At 46.2% G+C, this 10,115-nt stretch overlaps 1 long non-coding RNA gene across 1 annotated transcript; it reads right to left on the bottom strand.

The window, feature by feature from the left end:
- On the bottom strand, positions 1-8,869 carry LOC141730676 (uncharacterized). Its single transcript, XR_012582291.1, has 6 exons — positions 8,754-8,869; positions 8,475-8,612; positions 7,901-8,031; positions 4,588-4,874; positions 3,831-4,145; positions 1-112 (listed from the first exon to the last, which is right to left on the bottom strand). It is a non-coding gene; the product is annotated as an uncharacterized LOC141730676 (long non-coding RNA).
- Positions 8,870-10,115: the final 1,246 nt, after the last annotated feature.

Below are 10,115 nucleotides of genomic sequence, written 5' to 3' on the forward strand. Positions count from 1 at the left end.
CCCAGATGAGGTATTTCAGAGCAGAGTGGCTGGATCCTGTTAACTTTTTGTCATGGCTCATTTCAGGGAAGTTGGGTCTCAAGTCTGCCTCAATTTGGAACTTTGGCAGTACCTGCAAAGTTAAAATGCACTGGGCAGAGAAAGTCTGTTCATTTATTTTCTAATATCATTATGGATCCAGAAATCAGTTACCAGAGATTTTCTAAATAGAGAAAAATAATAAAAATAGTTTAAAAATCAGTCTCCTAGCCTCTTGGGATTTCTAGGTGTTTTTTAAATCAGTTTTCTTTTCATAATCCTCTTTTACCCAAACACAGCACTTCCTTTGAAGGAGGCAGAGAAAGAGCCATCTGAATTTCAAACAGATTTCAAACAGAGCTAATGCAGAGGTGGAAATCAGATTCAGCTGATGTTCGGGCAGCTGCACCAATTCCTTAAAAACCGCCCCCATCCCAGTGACCACCTTACCTGGTCCCACATGAAAACCTCTATCAGTTTTTCCCAGCTCACAAAAATCAGGGGAAAGCAGGATTTCAACCCATTACAAATCCAGATAACTCAGGGTCCAGCAGTCATTCCTTAATCTGCTTTAAACTCCATTTCCCTTCTGAGCTGTTCCTATCACAGTGCTCCCTTTACCCAAACACAGCTGGTATTTCAGGAATCCTCACAGAAATGCGTCCTTTCCATTTTTTTACCTGTTTATGTTAATTTTCCCCTTCATTTGCAGCCTCTGAAGGGGAAAAGCGTGCAGAAAAAAAGGTGAAAATGTTTTGAAGACCTCTAGCAATCAATAAAGGCAGGGCTCCAGAAGGCAGAGTGCCCCCTCCTGCACTGCCTGCCCTGGAAATATCGATAGTGTTGTGGGAGAGCTTTTTTCCTTCCTGCTGCCTTTTGAAAATACTGATAATATGAATGTTCCCATTAGCAAGAAATATGTCACATCAACATCAATGGCATCCAGCCAATAACAATGAGACTGTGGCTGTCACGTTAACTCAATTCCAGGACAGAGCAGTCCTGCCATGCAGAGCTCATTCAGAGGCAGAGATGGATGCAGGTGATTCTGCAGGCTTGGGGAGAGTGCCCCAGATGCCAATGATGAACTGCAGCCTTCACAAAACCCTTTTATGGCTGCTGGGCACCGTCCTGACCCCACACCTGCAGCAGCCCCGGGGCAAGGAGGGAAATGCCAATGCTGTCCCTTCACCTCCTCGCAGTTAGAAAGGGCCAGACCTGCTCTGGCTGTTTGACCACCTTGCTTTACTCAGTTTCAGCTCTTAAAAGCAGACCAGTGTCCTCTGCATAATATTTGACTGCTTTTTATTGAAATATTCAACAGCAAGTTAAACACTTGTTAAGACAACTGAGATAAAAGATTTCTTTGCTTGCTTTTCTTATTCAAAAAGGACTCTCAAAAGATAAAAATGTGTTAACAGCTTAGCTAAACTGCAGCAAGACCAGACTGGAGGTATCTGCCACAGCCTCCAAGACTGACATTAAATCTTTATTCTGCAGAAGGTTATGGACAGATCAATGCTCCGGGGTGATTAAGTGACTAAATCATTTCAGATGAGCAGCAGATGTTTCACTGGCAGGCAGTGGACAAAGGGAATGTGAAATGAGGTTGCAGACTGAGGGGCCCACAATGACACCGGCACAAACCTTAAATATTCCAGGTACAACAAGAATGTGACATTGTGACAAATTAGCAATGCCAGCAGCTCCTGTGGTATGAAATTGAGTATTAATGACAATAAAAACACAGCTACCCATGCTCCAGACACTGTAACTGTTTCCTGGCATTCCCAGTGGTATTCTGAGAAGTACCCAAGCATTTATCCTGTTGATATGATTAGATAAACACTTCTGAAAATTATATTTGGTGCCTTGAAGACCAAGTCTGCCAGAGCTGGTTTGATGAATGCAATAACTTATAACTCAATCTAAATCTCCTCCCAGACTAAGTTGCTCCTCACCAGGACTAACCTGGTTTAAATATTACAGTTTAAATTCAGAACTTATACCTGGAAAAAATCCTCCTGTGCTTAGCAAACAGGTTTTCTCTTCTAGCTCCAAATCCTGTGGCATCCCAGCCTAACTGTGGCCAGAGTTTCCTGCAGATCTCATTGCACTGGGAAATCTTGATGATTTCCTTTAAATTCCCATCAGCAATGTTTGGTATGGGCTGGGCCATGCCAGAAAAGATGTTTTCTCAGTTTCACTGCCAGTGACCAACACTGGTTCCCCTTCTCCCCCCAGGCAGAATTCACAGGGCAAGCACAGCAATAAACCCCAAGGAGGCGGCCTGGCACAGCAAACACAGCTAAAATCACCTTGGCTGAGGATTCCTGGGGCTCTGGCTGGTTTAAATCAGGACACCCTGAATTGCCGCCTTGGAGGGGATGGAGTGCTGACCCCCCAGAAAACACAACAAGCTCCCACAAGAGCCAGCTCGGGACCCATCACCTCACAAAGCAGAGGTACATCACGTTATTAACAAGCAATATAACGAACTAATAACGTGAAATCTGAGAGCAACAGCTTCAAAGCAAAGGCTCAGAGCATCCCCCTGATGTTCTGTGAGTGTGTCCCCCCCGGAGCTCCTGCCCAAGGTCCCCAGGGTGTCAGAGCAGGCCCTGGAGATCAAATCTTGCCCTGCAGCTCTCCCTTCATCTCCATGCACCTCCATTCCCCTGTCGTGTCAGAGAAAACGCCTCCACCGGGCCCTGCAAGCCAGGCTGAGAACACGGGGAAAACAAACAGTAAATTGTTATGAGGAGAGCACAGAATTAGATGTAAAATTGCTCTGGACTCGCTGCACTTTCAAAAACCTATTTGGCTGCTACCACTAGAGAGTGATCTTCCAATATTTCCCTTGCTTTAGAACAAGCACGGTTTGTTTTGCAGTATTTCTGCAGAAAGAAAATTACTCCTGATTATACTCTCTGCAGGAATCTATTTTTGAATCTATTTCTTCTTTTTCCCCCCTCAACTCTTTTTTTTGAAGTTCAGATATGCTCTTTTCAGGCTGACAGTAAAATCAGGAACTGATTGGAGCTGCTCTGAACAACAAAATCATCTCAGAAGCCAAGAGATGATGGGAGAGGTATGAATGTAAACTAAGGAGCTCCTGGTTTTCACCTGTAGCACAGCACAAAGTGTCCAAATGAATCAAATAATAATTTAATTTCTTTAATCAGTCAAATATATTTTTTTAATACCAAAAACAAATGCTTGAGGTTTTTTGAGCTGCATTTGTTTCATGAGCCATAAAGAACAACTGTTTGCCATCTGAGAATAAGATTAAAACAAACAGATATTTAATTTATTTATTATATTTAACTAAAAGTATTTATTGAGCAATTGTTGCCTATTTAGGATCTGTTTGATTGCTCTTTGGTCCCGCATTCAAATATAAATTAATTTCATTCACAGATGTCACTGGGACTGTTAGAACTGAGTGAAGGGGTCAGGACAATGCTTTGGAAGGTGTCAGAAATCGTGGAATTATTAAGATTGGAAGAGACCTTTAGGATCATGAGTCCAACCGTCTCCAGAACAATGGAGTAATATTACAACAATATCCAAGTTGTAATATGGAAGAACTAACTACTGCTGTTGCTTCATGAATATTTGATTATAATATTAAAATATTATAATCACCTTTTCTAAACCCAGCTCTGCTGAAATGCCAATGAGATCAAGGTGATTAAAGGCATCACAATATTCATTAAGGCTCAAATACCAGCACCAATGGTTTCTTTTCCATCACAATTACACTGAATTATTAAAATATGTATTCCATATGTTGTACATCAAAGTTTTACCTGTGGAGACTTTGCTGGCATGAAAATGCAGATCTTAATGTTGGTTAACAACACAAATGAGGGAAAGGCCCCACCAGAGAATGTGATCATTCAAAACATTTTTTCATTGTCATATGAAAACTTGGAATGAAGTGGCAAAGCAGCTCCACTTGCTCTTAAGCACAGCAGCCAAAATCCTGCATGGAGAGAGAGCAGGAACTGTCCAGAACAGTGTTCAGGACACCACCTCCACACTGAGACATTATCTCCATGTACTTTCATTTGAAGTAGCCACAATTTTCAGACTTATTTTGTGCACAGCCTTGTGAACATCCCCTAATTTCAAAGAAAAAAAAAGGTCAGTTAAATTTACAGGAAAACCCTGTAAATTCATACATTTATGATTTATAAAGAGATTTATGTAATTTATAAACAGATTTTGAAGCTTTTGGAAGCCTCAGCTCTGCAATGTTCTCGGGCAGCTCTGAGTTACAGACATTTCTGAAGGAACCTGTTGCTCCAGATCAATATTGGTGTAAGAGGCTGCTCCATTTCCCTGGGTCTGACCCACCCTCTATTGCAGGTGAATCCTGAGCCCATGCTGTTACCACAGTGACTGCTCCAGACCTCTCCCAGCTCCTGCAGCTCCAGGGGATTTTGGGCAGCTGTGTCTGATACAGCTCCTGGCTCATGGGTGGCAATTTCTTCCTCCAATCCATGGTCACTTTTCAAAGTCTATAAATATTGAAGGTTCAGAAATAAACTGCCCTGTTCTTACCTTGGACATCTCAGCTTGTGCATGTTGTTCATTTTGTGTCCTATTGTGACCCAGCCTGAGCCCAGTGAGTGGCTGTGGAGCTCCAGCCAGCCTGGCCAGCTCCTCAGGGCTGCAGCGAGTCCCAGGCTGCCCTAGAGGAGAAATGTCCCAGGTTGGTCATGTTTTCACTGGGGGAAATGCTCCAGCTGGGATAAGAGACTCCATCCTCTTGCTGAGCGCTGTGAGCTTTAATGCCTCTGTGTGGTGGTGCTCTTCCTTTGATCTTAAGCACATCTTTTATCCCACAGCTGTCCAGGGGAGATGAAAGGAGGAGACAGGAGGTTAATCAGAGCTGACAGACTTGGTGGCGTTCTGGGAGGGAGTCCTGGTGTGGTGGAGCAGGGAGGAGTGAGTGGCAGCAGCTGCTGGGCTTGTGCCAGCACTGGGTGCTGCCCATGTGCCAGCCTTGTCTCCAGAACGGACACTGCACCTGGAGGGATGTCACCCTGATTTTTAAGCTTTCTGATGTTTACGTTCTTGTAAGGAACTTTTTTTACACACTTTATGTAAATAAATTACTGTTTTGCATTGTTTTATGGATGAGGAGAAATTTGATGGACTGTTGGTTTGTCCAGTGTCATTGGAGAGGTGGCGCTGTCACCCTCCAATCCACTGTCACTTCTGGAAATCTATTAATGTTGGAGTCAGAAAACAGCAGTCCTTTTTTACCTTGGAAAAAGCAGCGAGTCTGGGTCGTGTTGTTTCGTGTCCTATAGTGACAGAGGGATGAGGAACTGCCTGCTCCAGGAGCTCCATGTCCACTCAGGGAGAGCAGAGATGGCACCGGCATTGTATGGGTCACATTGACACAGGCAGGGGGATGGGGACACCTTCCCCAGGTGTCCCAGGACACGGAGATGGGTGCTGCTGGAGGGAAGGATGCATCCAGATGGATCTGCTGGAGGGAAGGCTGCATCCAGATGGATCTGCTGGAGCAAAGGATGCATCCAGAGGGATCTGGCCTCGCTCCCTGCAGCAGAGCTTTGTCTGCTCAGACATAACCCAGCAGAGACAATAGAAATGTCCTGGACTGTCACACACTGACGTGCCACAGTTCCACCCATTCCCACTGGGAACACTCTCCCTGCTGCTTTGAGCCTCCTGCTCTTTTGTTGGAGTGTAAGGTAGAAAAAGTGAAGGCCATTCGTAATTCAGAGCCGCAGAAACAAAAACATCCTGAGGGCTGCAAAGTCTAGACAGACAATAAACCAAGTTTGGGCACACCATCTTTTCTCTGAGCTCTCTTTAAGGACTCAAACATCCCACTTTTCCCACAGAAATCCTTTTGACCTTAGTTTTGTACATCTTTAGCTCAGTTTCTGGAGACTTTGCTGCAACTGTGCCTGTCTCAGGAATGAGACAAGTCCCAGCATTGTGCTGGGATGGGCCTGGAATATTTTAAGTGCAAAATTTCAAGGGGAAAAATGTGGTCAATCTAAGGGGCACCAGGGCTGAACATCCCAAAGGGCCTTGGGTACTTCAGACCCAGCAGTATCAGGCTTGAGTAGACAGAAAATCACCCAATTATACCCCTAGATCAGAAAAATCCCAGGCACAGCTAAAAATCACTTTAACCCCTACTGTGGGCACTCAGAGCTCCATAGAATTTTAGGCTTTGCTTTTTTAATTGCCTTTAGAGACATCTCCAAAAACCTGCACTAAAATGAGCTTTTTACTCCAAGCATGTTCCCAGAGAATGGGGCCTTTCTACAACTGTATCAGCTACAACTTGTGTTTTAAGGCAAAAATGTTTTCTGAACAAAAATAAAGAGTTTAGTGCAGTGCATAAATGGCTGAAATACAGCAGCTATTACAGGAATGGAAAGAGGACTACAATGCCTACATAAATTGATAGCTCCATTTCTCAGTGAGATACACAAGCTGGTAAAATAAACCATGTATTACAGTAATGGCAGAGCAGAGGAGCACCTGGAGAGGTCTCTGTGCGTAACAAATGTACATGAACTCGTCTCTGCCATCTCCCAACACACAATTACTGATTTACCGTGGAGCTTCCAAAGGCATCCTCACAAATGGGAGCTGGGGGGAAGGCTCTGTTAATTCAGTTTTATTTGTACCCAACAGCAAAGCAAGGCTGGGAAGAGCTCAGCTCCTCCCTCAAACTTAGGGCTGGCAGCAAACATGGGGTGAAGGAGCAGATCCTGCTTCTCTCACTCAGGCAATCATCGTTATCATGGGTAGCTACCCACAAGGACATTCCCTCTGATGAGCTGTGCCATTGAATGGACATGTTCCACACACTGCTCTCCTCAGGCTCTTCTCCCCTTACAGGATTTCATTTTTTCATGTGGCATTAGCCAGACAAGATAAAAATGGGATAATTAACACATCAGCCAGGGCTTCCTCTGCAGAAAGCAGCCAGCTGCACTGACTGGGCTCTCAACACATTCCCTGTTCATTCCTGACTACAAATCCACCTGTGGAGCACTGCAGTTGGGAGCTGGCAGCATCCCTCACTGGTGCCCTGGCAGCCAAAGGTCAGCAGCCAGCCTGGCAGCAGAGACCAGGAGCTCTCTGCTCCTTGCTTTCATCAGAGCGCTGCTCAGGAGCTTCAGCTGGGACCAGGGACCTGCCCCAGCTGCCATTTGCAACCCAAAGCAGCTGCATTTCTGCTGTGAATGATCCATTACAGATCATGTACAGCACAAAATGGGAGTGTAGAGGGACTGAGGGCATGGCTCAGTGACCCTGCAAGGGCCAGCCCCTGATCCTGCACGGTCAGAGCCCTTGGGCAGTGTTATCTTATATAGCACAAGAGTTCTATTATCATTAAAGTGCAAGGATTCCATACCACCAGGGTTTCATACCTCCTCCAAGCACTGACTGTTCCTGGTCCTTGCAGTCATCATCTGACTTCAGTTCCCACCAATCCACTCTTTTATACCACTTGTTCTTATTGGGTACAGCTGTGGCCTGTTATCATCCAGGCTGCTCCTAATCTTTAGTAATTGGTTCAGGTGCAACTTGTTGGGGGATAAGATGACATTCTACACCACCAGGGCTGGGAGGGACCAGGACCTTCCCTCTCACGCTGCCGGGGCAGCCCCCAGGCTGGGCAGGCTCTGGCACCACTCTGGAGGTGGTTCAGCATCAGTGACCCCCCAGCCCTGCAGCAGCAGCTCCCCATTCCCAAACCCTGCTGCAGCACCCCCAGCACTGTCCATGGCAGGCAAACAGGACCAGCCCTGCGTGGTGAGGGCACATCCAGGTCTGTCCCCCAGGCAGAGCTCACCCACACCAGTGTCAGACTCACCCTGGCTGGGCTGCACTGCAGGACCAAAGTTCTGCCCATCCTGCAGGATCCAGCTCGGTTTCATTGTCCCCAGGTCCCCGAGGGTTTGGCAGGAATGAGGCTGGCTCTCCTTTCATCCAAGCTGATTCACCCTGCAAAAATGCAGGGAGAATTGCAAATAAACAAGGCACAGGGTGTTCCAATTTGCAGGAGTACACAGAAAGGTGAATTCATGGGGTTTTCCTCCTTTTGCCCTGTTAAAAATGAATGTGAGAACCATAAACTGGTCTATTTGAATACAATTTCTTTTTTAATTTTAAATGCTGTTTTCTCCCTACTCCCAAGAGCCTGCTGTTCTACAGGATATTGTCATGGCTCAGAACTGTTTCTGTGGAAATGGTCTGCAGCTCTTGGCACTGAGAGCAGAGCTCCAGAGCAGAGAGGCAGCAGCAAAGAGGCTTTGCTGCTTCTGGCAGATCTACCAGCAACCCCGGGCAGACCTGCTCACATCAGCTGCTCAATTGTGTCCCCAGGGGTCACCCAGTGCCCAGCACACCCCCCAGCACATCCCCACCCCAGCTTTGCTCTCTCTCACCTGTGCCAGGACAAGGAGCTGAATTCCTTCAGAGCCCCAGGCACAAACTGGGGTAAATAACCACACACAGTCCTTGGGCTTTGTCCTTTTTCCAGTCAGTTTTGTGCTGTTCAGGATGTTCCAGTGAGTCAGAAGTGGCTGAAAGCACAGGAAAATGAAGCTGGAGCCTGCCATGGGAGCAGAGTGCCAAATCCCTGCCTGTCAGGAGGCAGTGGTGGGCTGGGAGCCATCCCTGCCCCAGCATCCCTGCACACCTGCGGGCTCAGCACAAGGGCTCACCTGGGACAAGGCTCTGTCCTGCTCACCAGGAAAGGTGGGAAGGGGCAGCAGAGGGGCAGAACCACCTCCCTCCATCTATGCATATATAAAAAATGAGGATATTTATTGACATCTGTTTTTTAATAGATCATTAAGCCATTTGGATATTTGTATTTATCCCATGGAGATGCCATAGGACTAACATTTAACCTCAGCTCAGAGTTGTTCCTTGCCTTCCTTCCACGTCCTGACCCTGCATGTACCTGGGAGAGGCAAAGCCCAGCTCCAAACCCAGCATCTCACTAAGCCACACTTCATCTTCTGGGCCAGGTGCTCCTAAACCTGCAGGAAAAGAGGGAAGGGAAAAAAAAACTGACCTGAGGGGGCACTTCAGACAGTGACAAGGAAGCCCAAATTCCATAATCATTTGTTTCCAAGACAAAAACTGAAGTAGGAGAAAAAGAAAGCAGCAAATGGGCTTCTTAAAATATAAACTTCTTAAAATAAAATATAATCCTGTCAACTGTTGTCTCACTGAGAGCTCAAGTGCTATGCTAAGGCTGCAAGGTGTATTAAGAGTTGAAGAACCATAAACTGGACCATAACTCTCAGTAATTTATGGCTGCCTGACAGCTCCCTTCTCCTGAGCCATTTACTTGATGTATACCTGACGTCACCTCCAGCGCACATTGAAAGAGAAATACAATGGCAGGGGATAAACAAGTTTGCTTGGGAGACTTTCCAAAGTTGGCCTGGAAACCACACCTGGCTGAGGAACCTTCTCACTCCTCCCCATCCACACATGGCCCTTCCCACACACAGAGCTTGGGCCAACATGCAAATTCTGAATCTCCCCTCCTCAACATATATTCTAAATATATGTTTGTTTGTTTCCTAGCCAGGGAGAGATTCAAGAGATTTTCACCAGGGCTCTCTCTGAAAGCTGATAAAAGCAAAAGCTGCTGGGGGGAAAGGAGGTTTCTCCCCATGGATGGCCCATTGCCTCACTCCAGCACCCAGACAATTTCCAGCACACTGATAATGTCACTGTAAACAGTGCTAAAAAGCAATTTATAAGATCAAGGCTAGAATATCCACAACCTTTCCTCATGAAGCCTCAGAAGTACAAGGGAGCCTATTAAAGCAGCCTCCTAATAGAACATCTCCCTGAAGAGCTGATCCTGACCCTTTTCCCTCTGCACAGCAAATGTTTATGGAAATCCTCAACAATTAGTGCTGGCAAGGAGGAAAACCTCACTCACATCACCCTACAGAGATAAAGCCCTCATGGCAATGAGCTGCTCAGCACTGCTGCAATGTCCTGCCCTGTCCTTACCCTGCCAAGGCTCCCAGAGAGGAGGCTGGGTCTCTCCAGGCACCATT

This window comes from Zonotrichia albicollis, chromosome 12, assembly GCF_047830755.1.
Source record: "Zonotrichia albicollis isolate bZonAlb1 chromosome 12, bZonAlb1.hap1, whole genome shotgun sequence".
Lineage (NCBI taxonomy): Eukaryota > Metazoa > Chordata > Aves > Passeriformes > Passerellidae > Zonotrichia > Zonotrichia albicollis.